Source organism: Scleropages formosus, chromosome 7 (genome assembly GCF_900964775.1).
Source record: "Scleropages formosus chromosome 7, fSclFor1.1, whole genome shotgun sequence".
NCBI lineage: Eukaryota > Metazoa > Chordata > Actinopteri > Osteoglossiformes > Osteoglossidae > Scleropages > Scleropages formosus.
In genome coordinates, this window is record NC_041812.1 from 10,708,484 (window position 1) to 10,721,999 (window position 13,516).

Consider the following 13,516-nt stretch of genomic DNA (forward strand, 5'->3'; position numbering starts at 1 on the left):
AATAGCATCATTATGAGCAAAACACTTTTATATTAACTTATTTTATACATTTTTCTATTCCAAAATTTGTATTTTTATGATGCCAAATGTGCCTTTTGATGTAAAATATCTATAGAATATACTGTTTAATGTTCTTTTTTTTTTTGTTTTACAATTGCTGAAGACCTTTTTTTAGAGACTGTCAATAAAAGAGAACAGCCAGACTACTCAGCAAAATAATAATAACATCTGCAATACTGATATTTGAAAGCATTTTTTTTTTTATTTTTGATATCATCTAAACAGTATTGAATATAAAATGACAACTAAGTTAAAACTGACATGAAAGTCAAATTAATGCATTTAATGAGGCCATCGTGAAGTTCTATTTATCATTATTATTAAAAAGTTGTGATAAATTTGGCATTAGAACTGTCAAACTCTTTTTAGGTAAAATATGCTTAATTTTCTAAACGAAAAAATACAGTAAGCTGACTGAGTGGAGCAAAGGTTGTTTCTAGTTTTCGTAAGAAAAAAGGTGCTCTCCTCCAATTGTAGTCATTTGTATAACACTGTTGAGAGGGAAAAAAGGCCAGAAATCAATATTGGTGTAAAGAAAACAACCATATAACTGTGAACGTATAGTGAGGACACATCAGCTTAGAGCATACCTGTAAAAACAGAGTGAAGTGCAACTATCATCATACTTGCCATTCAATGACATGTTTTACTCTGGTAAAATAACAGTGCCTGTATCACCAGAAAACCAAACAGAAATGGAAACATTTATTTGTGTCAGTGAAAAGCTCGATTGTTGTTTACAAATAGCTGGATGTAACTTGATATTTAATATACACATTATAATGATCGTTGTGTTACCCTACATAAGCCTCCCTTTCAGTCAGTGTATCATGGTTGCTTTAGGTTTAAATCATTTTACAAAGATATGAAATATGATGCTACATATTTTTATAGTGGGAGAAAACCATTTTCAGGGTGTTGAACAATGTATACATTCAGTATCTGCAGAACTGCAATAAGTTATGACTACAAATTAGCATAGGTTATACACAATTCTTATGTACATCTACAAATATTTGTAAACTTGACCTGGAGTTGCTTTTTAGGCATTTTACACTGATGGTAAATTTGTGAAAACAGGAGGGACTTGCAATCACTGACAACTTCACCCCATTGTATTTGTGATTCTTTTAAACATTTGTTTATAAATTTCTTTGAAAAGAAACATGAATTAATTACATTTATTAATCTGTTAATTTTTTGATTTGCTCATCTGGCAGCCTGTAAAAATGCATATGGTTCATTCTGGAGAGACAGAGGGCTACATTCAGCATGTAGTTCTCAAAACTGTAATTTATTTGCTGAAACTGTCAGAAGTGTAGACATACATTCTAAAGAGTTAAATCTAACCCATTTACTGTAAATTTCAATAAAATTATTACATTATTATTATTTTAAAAACAGTGCACTCAGATTGCACATACATTTTAACATCTATAAATTATTGCAAAATTTTGAATCAGTCATTTGTTTTTTATGTAAATTGTAATGAGACTGGATAATTATCCTACGACCAAACATACTATCACATTACATTGAAAATTTTCTTGCATTAAAACTGTTAAATGTATGATTACTTTCACAGATTGACAAATAAAGTTGTTGAAAAATGAAATGCTTCTTTTTTTTGCAGTTAGATTATATATCTGAGTTAAGGTATTGTTTTGATTAAAAGCTCAAAATGTTATTTTCTGTAAATAACTTTCAGGGTCTCGGATTTCTGCAAAGCTCGGTGCAACAGGTGAAAGAAAGTCGATCTTGTTGTAAAAAGCCTTTCATCAAAAAATGTTCTATATTTTTATTAGTTTTTAGTTTAATTTTCAAATCTTGACTTTGAAGTTACAACTATTGTACATTCAAATAAATAGAGTATATTCACATTTTATACAGCTGTAGTCCACTCTATTGAAAGCCAGCTGGAAGGCATAGGTGACATTAGTAAAGAAGCTCATTTGTCAATTAAAATCACACACAGACACACACACACACAAGCGCTGAAAAAGAGAGTGAGAGAGAGAGGTTTTCCAGTATATGTACTTCATGCCAAGTTTCAGTTCATAAGTCAAATATTTAATTTATCTTCATCTCGGCTCGCCGTAATGACATAAACAGCGTTAAATCTGGGGCTCTGAACATCCTGAATGATGTGTGAATTGCACACTTAAGAGTCAAAAGCCAGTGCCTTTTTCAGAGCATTTTCATGAAATGTTGGATTTTAAAAGAAGAGTTTGAAAAGACAATAAAAACATTATTATTTCAACTGAAAACGAAGTGATGCCCATAAATTACAAGGATTGATAGAAACTAATGAACGGACTCTGTTCTGTGACTAAAATATCTTCTGATACCCAGTGGTATCAGTAGGTCTGAGCTGTGGATTGAGGTGAAGGTTTTCTTCACAAAACCTTTCTGATAACATCCCATTCTACAAGATTTCTAATATTTCATCCCATGCCACTGATTACTAGGAGGTCAAAGGAAAAAAATAGGAAGAAAACACGTTCTTGTCCATTCTCTCCAGCCTCATACTTCATCTGATGGTCAGTATATAGAAGATGCATCACAGGGTCTCAGTAGCTCCACAACTACAGCAAAAGTGTAATAATAGAAAGAGTTTTGGGACAATCAGCTCATTTCAAACTGGACGTCTGCACATTTTAAAGATTTTTTTCTTATATGAATGAGCTGTACTAAATGCGAAAAGGTCCACCCAAGGCTCTCTGGAGTATGTGCAAATCCACGTCAGTAAAAGGAGCCCAACGTCAGCCAGCTGTCACAGGAATGTGGCTTAGCAGGAAGGAGGGTAAAAACCCGTAATCTCCTGTGCCGCGTTTCTGCTCCCGGTCCAGAGATTCAAAGCCGGTCGAGGGACGCGGAGCGACACCCTCCCTACCGTGAAAAACAGAACCGTCATCAGCACTGAGCAGGTTTTCTTTTAGTTTATCTACAGCAAAAGTTAGCAGTGACTGAGAAATGACAAACGCAACCACGGCTGTTTCTCAAACGTTGTAATTATCTATTCAAAAGGGCCTCGGCAGATATTCAAAAAATGAAAATACTCATAATCTCTTTTGCAGAAAACCCTTTCGGCCATAGACTGTCCCACCATCAACCACTTTGCATGGAAAAAAGGCAAATTCCTTTCGATTTTTTCTCTTCATATATAGTGCTCAAGTGAGGAGGGCCATGGTGAGGGTTCAGAGCCGCTCTGTCGTATTTCGCCAAGGCAGCGAATATTTACTTAGGCAGCCGAACAGGTATCTTAATAGGCCCATTTCAGCTGAAATTTACCACCGCCATATTACATACGCAAGTTGAGAGGACCATCAGTAACACTGCGCTGTGTAATAGGGCATTAAGCAGTTTCTCATCTGTTATTGAGTTATAGTTCCCTGTAATAAAGACTAAAAAAGGCATTTTCAGATTATTTAGGCTACCTTCAGGACACAGTGGTGCATTAAGATGTTCAGACAGTTCTGTAATGTCTGACTGTCCCAGAATGTCTTAAATATTAACGTACTCTTTTATACACCGGTACTTCTGACATATTTGCATTGCTGGGCCACAGTAATGTGTGCAGAAGAGACGCGGTGTGTTCGATCTCGCGCTGCATTTTTACCGGCACACGTGTCCACGTCGCATTCCTCCCGTTGGGCGACTTATGAGGAGAGCGATCTTCCCGAGGCTCATACGAAGCTGGTTAAAAAACCGGCACGTGGATACAGCCAGTCTGGATTTCATCAGCGTTTCCTTTGTGCTGCCGTCTCTGCAGATGCGTGAGCACTTCGACATGCGCCTGACTCCGAAGCCATCCTTGCTGGATGCAGAAAGACGTACGCACTCCTCCCGTTTGGTTCCTAACCTTTTACGCTAACATTCAGCACCCTGTTAATGTCCATGCCCTTGGAGACTCCAGCCACTGCTAATGGAAGAGAACATAAGTACTGTGAGTGATCGCATAGTTAGTGGCTTAACACTGTAAGTCACACACACACACACATTGTCTGAAACCACTTGCCCCAAGCAGGGTCACAGCAAGCCAGAGCCTAACCCAGCAACACAGGGCATAAGACTGGAGGGGAACACAGCCAGGACAGAATGCCAGTCCATCGCAAGGCACCCCAAGCGGGACTCAAACCCCAGACCCACCGGAGACCAGGACCCAGTTAAACCCACTGTGCCACCACATCCCCCACTGTAAATCACTCTGGAGCAAAGCATCCTCTCTGTAAATGAATGTGAATGTAAATTTGTTTCATGCAGGATCCAGATATCTGATACTGGTTTTCAGATGAAGGTCTGATTAAAAGTGTGGACCTTCTGAATCTGAAAAGGTCTGCATGGAAACAGGAAGTTTTTGCAGCTGAACCCAGAGATGACTGACAAAAACTCTTGTGACATGGGGTGTCAACTCAATTTGACTTTCTCCCAAAGAACTTGGGGTAGCTGGTATTGTAGTGGTTTCTGCTACTGCCTTTAGATCCAAATATTGGAGGTTTGATCCCACCTTGGGCTGTAGCACCCTTGAGTAATGTACTTAACCCAAGATCACTCCAGTAATGATAGCCAGTTGTATAAATCTGTGAATAATTGTAAGCTTGTACTGCTTGTAACCTTAACATTGTAAGTTGCTTTGGAGAAAAGCATCAGCTAAATGAATAAATGTAAATGTGAAGCATCAACAGCTGGGTGAGCAGGCCTCAAAAAATTACCTATATACAATCATGCCTTCAGCTTGCTTGAATCATGCACCCATGCTACATATTCATACACATAAATAAAACTGATTCTTTACTATTAAATACAATCATGCTGTCATGTTCGGTAGGGTTATATCCCCTAAATAAATGTGTCATATAAGTGATAAATGACACTTCCTGATCCATATATTCTCTTTTTGGTGAATGTTTTTTCCCCACTGATTTCAATTTCAGAAAAAAATAAGTCTCAGATAAAGTGTCCATAAGAGTAGGACATAAGTGGACAGTTCTAGATAGACTACTCAGGCTACAGAGACACATTACCAACAGTTCCAGATTTCCTCCAGCATGGTTACCCAACAGAAAGCTATAAATTGCCAATGAGGGAAACATTCTCATGGAAGCAAAAAATATATTTTCTGTGTAAAAAATGCAAAACCATAGCTCACTGCTGTCAGGCATTTTTTTTGTTCACTATTTCTTACTATTTATGTGAACTGGTAGTATGGAAAAATGTAAGCAATTTACTCGAGATGAGTGGGTCTCTACAGCAAAATCATAACAATAAATACTAATAAAAAGGACAGATTAAGTGTCTAGTGTGCTTCTCAAACCACTAAAAGTATCCAGGTGTATAAATGTGTAAAACTGTAATTGGCTTGGTGTTAAAGTGCTGACAGAACTATGCAGAAATAGCAAAGATGAACCCGTACTGAAGAGCATGAAGGGAATGTGTGAGAAAAGGTCAGAGGGGTTAAAAGTTTAAACAGCAAAATTGTCCCAAAATTATAGTGACTGTGCAACCCCCTAGGTGTCGATCATTCATTCCCATACTGTAAGTCAGCCTTAAAAAACAACGGCACGTGCTCACTCGTTCCTGTGCCGCAGTTCCTGGTGTTACAAATGGCTAAGTTAGGAGCTGTGTTTTTTTTTTAAATAAAGATTTTCCAGTGTATTTGTACATTTTGGGGATTTTAAAATTTCAGTTTGCTGGACAATTAACAAGACCTGCATTGATGTTCTCAGTCAGGAGATGGCAGTAAATAAGACACACACACACACACACACACTGTCTGAGGCCACGGTGAGCCAGAGCCTAGCCCAGCAACACAGGGCGCAGGGGGGATACACCCAGGATAGGACGCCAGCCTGCCGCAGGACACCCCAGGAAGGACTCAAAGGCCAGAGCCGCTATGCAGCAACACTCGGCCAAGCATGCCACGCCACCGCTCCCCCCCCCAACCCCAGTATATAACACTCGAACAGAAAAGGGCTGTGGGAGTGCCATGATTCAATCCATTTCCACACTGTTTATAGCTCATGTCTGGTATTCCACAGTGCTGATGACTGAAAACAAGATGAGGAATGCAAGGCATTTCTACGGGGTGAATTGGACAAAATTTGGCACTGAACTATTTGGGAGATGACCTATTTTTATTTTCAGGATTTTGAGTTAGTATCGGGGGGTGCAGTGGCGCAGTGGGTTGGACCGGGTCCTGCTCTCCAGTGGGTCTGGGGTTCGAGTCCCACTTGGGGTGCCTTGCGACGGACTGGCGTCCCGTCCTGGGTGTGTGTCCCCTCCCCCTCTGGCCTTACGCCCTGTGTTGCTGGGTTAGGCTCCGGTTCCCCGTGACCCCGTATGGGACAAGCGGTTCAGAAGATCTGTGTGTGTGTGTGTGTGTGTGTGTGAGTTAGTATCAATTTTAGTGTAGTGCCAAATTAAGAAAAAGCAGAAACAATTAAAATCAAGTAACAGTATTTTATTTATTACAGCTATAGCTGAGAATTTTACCAACCCTAACCTGTAAAGATGAGGGACCTCTAATATTAAGGTTTTATTGATTAAGATTAGAGGGGGGTGCAGTGGTGCAGTGGTGCAGTGGGTTGAATGGGGTCCTGCTCTCCAGTGGGTCTGGGGTTCAAGCCTTGCTTGGGGTGCCTTGCGATGGACTGGCATCCCATCCTGGGTGTGTCCCCTCCCCCTCCAGCCTTACGCCCTGTGTTGCCGGGTTAGGCTCTGGCTCCCCGCGACCCCGTAGGGGACAAGTGGTTCAGACGATGTGTGTGTGATTAAGCAGATAACTTTGGATTTATGAACAAAATGACTTACCAACAGCTTTCTAATCTCTTCAGTTCTGTACTGTAAGTGAGGATATTGAATAATGTGTCTACTCACTCATTCCCATATGCAGCTGAGGATCTGAAACAAGACATAGCAGGAGTTCTGCATTTCAGGGCCAGTTCAAATAAAACAATGCAAGGAAGCAGGAAATGAGGTTCATGATCCCTGCCAGATTACACACACAACATCTGAAACCGCTTCTTCTGTATAGGGTCGTGAGGAGCCGGAGCCTAAGCTGGCAACACAGGGCATAGGGCTGGAAAGGGAGGGGACACACCCAGGATGGGATGCCAGTCTGTCACAAGGCACCCCAAGCAGGACTTGAAGAGTGGTACCCAGGCCAACCCACTGTGCCACCATGCCCCCCTGCTTTGCCAGTTTATTATTTCCTTATGAAAATTTCATTTAAGGGAATTTTTCTAATTAGGCTGATATTCTTTTTGGATTAAATTAGGCTTCTGGATGTTGCGACTCTAAAGCTCTACCTCCCGAGTGCCCCTCGCAATCTGGAAGGGAAGAGTCCTTCAGCATTTAATTTCTTGAACGAAAATGGATTATTCCAATAGTGGGATGGTTTAAACACCTCTTGCAGGGAAACGCACAGCTAGCCGAAATAAACCACTCCCTATGCAGTTCCATAAACAACTGAAAGAAATTTGGGGGATTGGCTTCTGAAATGACCCGTTAACAGATGAACACAGGTCACGACTGTCACTGCCACCACTTCCATGAACCGCTGCGGAAATGTGCCCCCTCCCCCATCCAACCAGTTGATCCCACAGTGAAGTTACTGGAAAGGTTTGTTTCCTGACCATCTGCCCAAAATTCTGTTTGACTCCATCACAGGTCTGTATGCTGAGCCGTCTTTGGACAGCAGTTTGGCCCATCTGCTTGTTCCTGTGTTACTCCCAAAAATAAACACACCCCGTGACCAACAGGAGATGAAGAAAGACATCTTGAGAAATTTGCTATTTACAGCTTAGCTAACAGAGTTAATGTAAAAGATTTTTCTGTAATGCCCCGTGTCTCTGGCAATGCATACAGCAAATATTAAAGTCACAAGAAACGTGTTTAATATATTCAATAGCAAATACCGTCATTTACATCTAAAAGAAATATCTTTCAAAGGAGCGTTTATATTTCAGGTTAAGTTTTGTCAGAGTACATGTTCTTTTAAAATGAGAAAACTTTTTTGGAATATGCTGGCTTTTTGAGTTACAGACAGCCAAGTTTCAAATTTTCAAAAACATAAACATTGTATTTATTTATTTTTAACTGCCAGTCCTTCCCTTATATACAAATAAAAAACTTGCCGTATGTATTGCCAGAGACACAGAACATTATAGAAAATGCAAGTTAATGTAATTTTTCAGAAAATGCACGATTTTTACAAAGCTTAACCCATAAACAATTTCTGGACGATCTGCGTTATCAACTTTTAATTGATTGTGACTCAGTGGTGAAAGTGAATTTGGAGTTATGAACAAAATGAATAACAAACAGCTTTATGGTCCCAGTTGCGTTCATAAGTTGAGGAGTGAATGTGTGTACACAGAAAAAAGCCAAGGCTTCTAATTTTTTACAACTTGGAATCCACACAGAAATGTGTAGTTTCTGTTAGAAAACATGGTTTGCTACATGATAATAATAGTTTAGCATTGTGTGTATAACTATACTTTTTCTCACCAGTATTTACCTTAGACATCCTATTAATTGTATAATGTTTAAAAACAACATGGGGTCACTGGCACTTCAGAAGAGTTACTTATATTCTATTCTATTAGCATTTTACTGGTATTTTCAGCATCAAACAACCAACCGAATTTATTAAATAAAAACTGGTAAGAACTTCTTCAACCAGAATACCAGTTAAAAACAATTTTAGGTGACAACTGAGTCAGAAACAACTCCTTTCAATGTGAACGCAGTGAGGCACAGACCTGGATCCTACAGTTTCTACTCCCAATGTTTGTGCCTAAGGCAAATTTGAAAGATCAATTTAGTGGAAAAACAACAAACCCAAACAGTGCATGATATTATTACACCATCACGCACATTATGAGCATGAGAGTAATTCAAAAACCAGCTCTCCGTATAATTCCCTTCAGTTATCGATGAGAAAATGTTGTTCGGAAAACTCCTGTCTTGCCTGTAAAAAGCACGGAAAGTTTCCTTGCAAATTCAAATTCTTTATCCCCGTCTGCTTTGCGGTTTTCCTAAAACAAAAACAATAAAAATGAAAGTCATTTTTAAGGTCTGTTTTTTGTTGGTTTTCTTTTTTGTTTTTTTTCTGCTTCACATCAGTTTCACGAAAAAGGTCAAGCTGAATGTCCAGCAGAAGTCTGTGAGAACTAAAAAAAAACAGAACAGAATAATTTATTTATAAGACACTTTGTGATTCCCCCAAGAAAAACCAGATCTGTCCAATCTGATCACTAAAAGAGACTTTTAGAGCGAATTTAACTAAAGCCCCAAATGTCTCTAAAGTGAATTAATCTGTCATAAGGAAATGGCTTTTAAACTGTGTGTTTATCTGGGAGGAAAATTTTACTGCCGGGGAGCCTTGCCGTTTCTTGTTACCTTTTGCTATTTTTCCTGGCAAAGAGAGTAAAAAACAGAACCACACCTTGTCAATTTCGTTTCTGACACGCATTTTCACAAGGATGTTCCTCGTCTCGTAAGTCTCAAGCTCATCTAAGTACTGGTGGATTTGCTGTGCTACAGAATGTCATAAACCTAACGGAACAGGAGACATAAAAATGTTACAGCCTTTCAATACACACATACAAGACGCAGAAAAAAACACTTTCATTTATTCTTAGTTGCGCAACAGACACGTGTATCAAGAGCAACTTATATCACAGAGCCCACAGAGAAGAGCATCTAAGGAGGCGCTGAAGGATAAGCACCTTGCTCAAGGAAGAAACAGCTACAGCAACGGATGGGACTTGAACCAAAAACCTTCAGTACAAGCAGTACCATTAATCATGAATTTTACAATTAAGCAGGGAGAAAAATAAAAAGCTGGCACAAAAGTTTCAACTTCTTGAACCGGTTCTGGACATGAACAGAAGCAGTCGGATATGATGGAAACTACACGGAGCAAATGCTGACGAAAGAATTATTATAACCAGCGCAGCCATGCAGATGTCGTGCCACCTGAGCTCAGAAACACAAGCTGACATCAGTGACAGTCTCATAAATCAGCTTTAAATATAATGCTTAAAAGAAGGAATTTCCAGTAAAACATATGAAAAATACATAATAGCACAGGGGAATATAAAAAAGAAAACGATGGTGACAAGTTTTATAAATGCTTGTATTAAAAAAAAAAAGAAAAGGGATTATCTTAACTGGTACAGACAGGTACAATTTGCTCTTCCAACACTGATACATAAAATCTTTTATGCTCACTAAGAAATTAAAGAATGATAAGTGTTTTTATTAAAATAAATAGGCAGAGAGAAATGTGTACAGTACTAAATTTCCATCATGATTCAATAAAGCTGAAATCAGACTAGCAATGAGATAAATCAAGTTATGTTATGTTAAACTAATTTCCACCCAGTCCATGTCACGGAGTAGTTATACAATATTGCCGCCTACAGTCTGCATACTATATTGCATGTCAATAAAATGCACGCAATCCAACACAACCGACTGATCAGAAAAGAATAACAATCAATTAACCGCATATTGTCGGCTGTTATATAGACACAAACTCTCCCAATTAAAATCCACCCATACATCCAGCTATCCATTTTCAGCTATCCATTATCGAATGCGGTGTGACGGTAGTCCATAGTCTATTCTGAAAAGCAGTGGGTGTAAGATAAAGCACACACACAAAATACTTTTGCAAAATGTATAGACCACATTTCAGCCGTTTTCAATCATAACTTAGTCACAGCTATAAGCAAATACACTTTAGACCAATAATACACTGAAAGTGATCAAAATGTATGAGTCAGCGTTTTAAGAAACGTAAGTCTTAAACATTTCAAATTAATAAAATGGGAAAATCTTACAGAATAACTAATTTTAAGAGCAATTTAAACAAATCTGTAAAATTCACTTTTCACAACTCTTGCGACCCACTCGGAGAATATGCTCACTGACCACAAGTGGCAGCTGCTGTGGACTGTTTGCTGTTGGTTTTCTTTACCTGTGGTTGTATGACAGGGGGTGTGGGGGCACAGTGGTGCAGCGGATTTGGCGGGGGCCTGCTGTGTGGTGGGTCTGGAGTTCGAGCCCTGCTTGAGGTGCCTTGGGGTGCCTTGGGGTGAACTAGTGTCCTATCCAGGCTGTGTCCTCTTGTGCCCTGTTTTTCCGGGTTAGGCTCCAGTTCTCTGCAACCCCGCCCAGGTCTGTGTGTGTGTGTACATACTGTATGTGTCATATGTATGTTATATGCTGCTGCAACCAAAGTGAATTTCCCTCCAGGTTAATATTTTTTATATGAATTCATTCATTAACTAAGGACTGTTGGCAAATTCACTGGTTTATAGAGTTTAAAGGCATCTCTGAGATTTCATCTAATTTTGGTTAACGCCAGTTTGTCTTTCTTCTGTTTGGATTTCATGGGGCCCCTGCCATGTATAGAGCAAATGTTTCTATCTATGTAAAATACCATGGGTTAATATTCATATAATAAAATACATAACATGTAATTTATTTTTCAATACACACTGTGATTAAAACACAGAGTCACATGTTTCACCACATGTCTTGTGGCCATAGCAACAGTCAGTTATGTTTATACACATAGCAACAGTCAGCCAAGAAATTCAGCTCAAAGATTACTTGAAGGGCTGCAGACCTGCTTGTTACTAGTATGGATGAGTGACCCAGTGTAAGTAGTGTATCTGGCAGTGTAAGTCACCTTGGTGAATAAGGTGTGTGGGCTGATAACGCTACATAGAGTTTGTTGGAAATCGCTTTTGACAAAAGCATCTGCTAAATAATAAATAAATGTAAATGTAGTGACTTTTGCTTGCATTTGTCATACTCATTTAATTTATTCCATATTTCTTGTTTTTTACCAACTGATTGCTGTTATGGTTAGTTTACTGTTTTAACTGTATACGACCGATTATTCCTTTGCATAAAAGACACTTCAGGCGTTGCTGAATGCACTTTTGTGTACCTTTAACTGTGTTCCACTTTGGAGAAAAACAGCTGCTAAATCAATCATAGTAAATATAACAGAGTTCCTTAAAAATGACAAACAGCATGCTGGGTTAATTTTAGAGGGACCCAAATGTGTAGAAATGTGTTTCAGAAACCTAAACAGGTGGGAGATCTCCGACATAAAGAAGGAGTGGAAGAGCAGCCCAGAGGAGAAGAGTGGTCCAAACCGTCAGCTATCCCAGAAAGACCCGGTGACCTGGTGACAAGTCATGTGGGTGGGAGGTGTGGGGGAATAGTTCAAAGGGGATGTGCCCCTTTCAGTATTAATAATAATTATCATTAATGATATAATGATATATTTTGCAGTGATATGTAATTGTTCCCTATGGTATGTCTGCATAATTGTGCATCACCAAAACTGTTTCAAAGAAAAATTTCCTGAGAATGTATTATTATTAAACTGGTTTAGTCCCAATTTGCCCCACTATTTGAAATAATGAAAAAAAATCATTGTATACATTTAAAATAGCGCAAATTAGTTCAGTTTAAATGCACATCACCTCTGAAGCTGTAACAAAAAATATTGCCTTTCCAGAAAATCATCAGAAGGTGCATTCAAACAGCAAGTCATTTGATTCAAAGCAATTATTTATGACTGATGCAATGGTAAATGTATTATTATTATTATTATTATTATTATTATTATTAATATTAATAATAATCTTTCTCCAAATTGACTAACACTGTATATGCGACTTCACAATGATTTACTAATTTATTCAGCAGGGTAATCATTACTGGAGCAGTTCGGGGTAAGTACATTGCTCAAGAAAAATAGATAGATTATGCAAATAAGAGTGAAATATAAAACATTATATATTCAAAAAGGGTAAAAGTAAAATATAACTGTATGAACTTTCCTCCGTATGTCTTCTTAGCACCATGTACCTCAGGCCAATATGAGGAGAGTGCCTGTGGGAGTTCTTTGGAATTGAGCAGCAACAGGATAAAGGTTGAGGTCCAGGTCAAAATCTGTTATGCTCAGAATACAGGGGAGAACAGGTCATGTCAGGTTGATATGACCTGTGTGGCACCAGCCTCTGAAGAGAATGAGGCCAGGCTGCGTCTATTGTCACAGTCAAAACATCCTCCAGATCAGGCTGAGGAATACCCTGTGACCCCTGCCTATAAACAGAGAAAATTTCTGCAGATTTTGATCTCTCAGTCACAACAGACCTCAGATCAGGCAAAGAAACACCATGTGGCCCCTGTCTCTAAAAAGAGAAAGGCCATGCAGATTCTGATGTCTAGATCACAACAGACCTCAGGACAGGCTGAGGAACGCCATATGACCCCTACCTACAAAGAGAGAAGGGCCATGAGGAGTTTGATGTCTGAGTCACAGCAGACCTCTGGTCAGACTGAGGAACACCATGTGACCTCTGTCTCTAAAAAGAGAAAAGCACTGAGGATTTTGAACTCACAGTCACAGAAGACTTCAGAT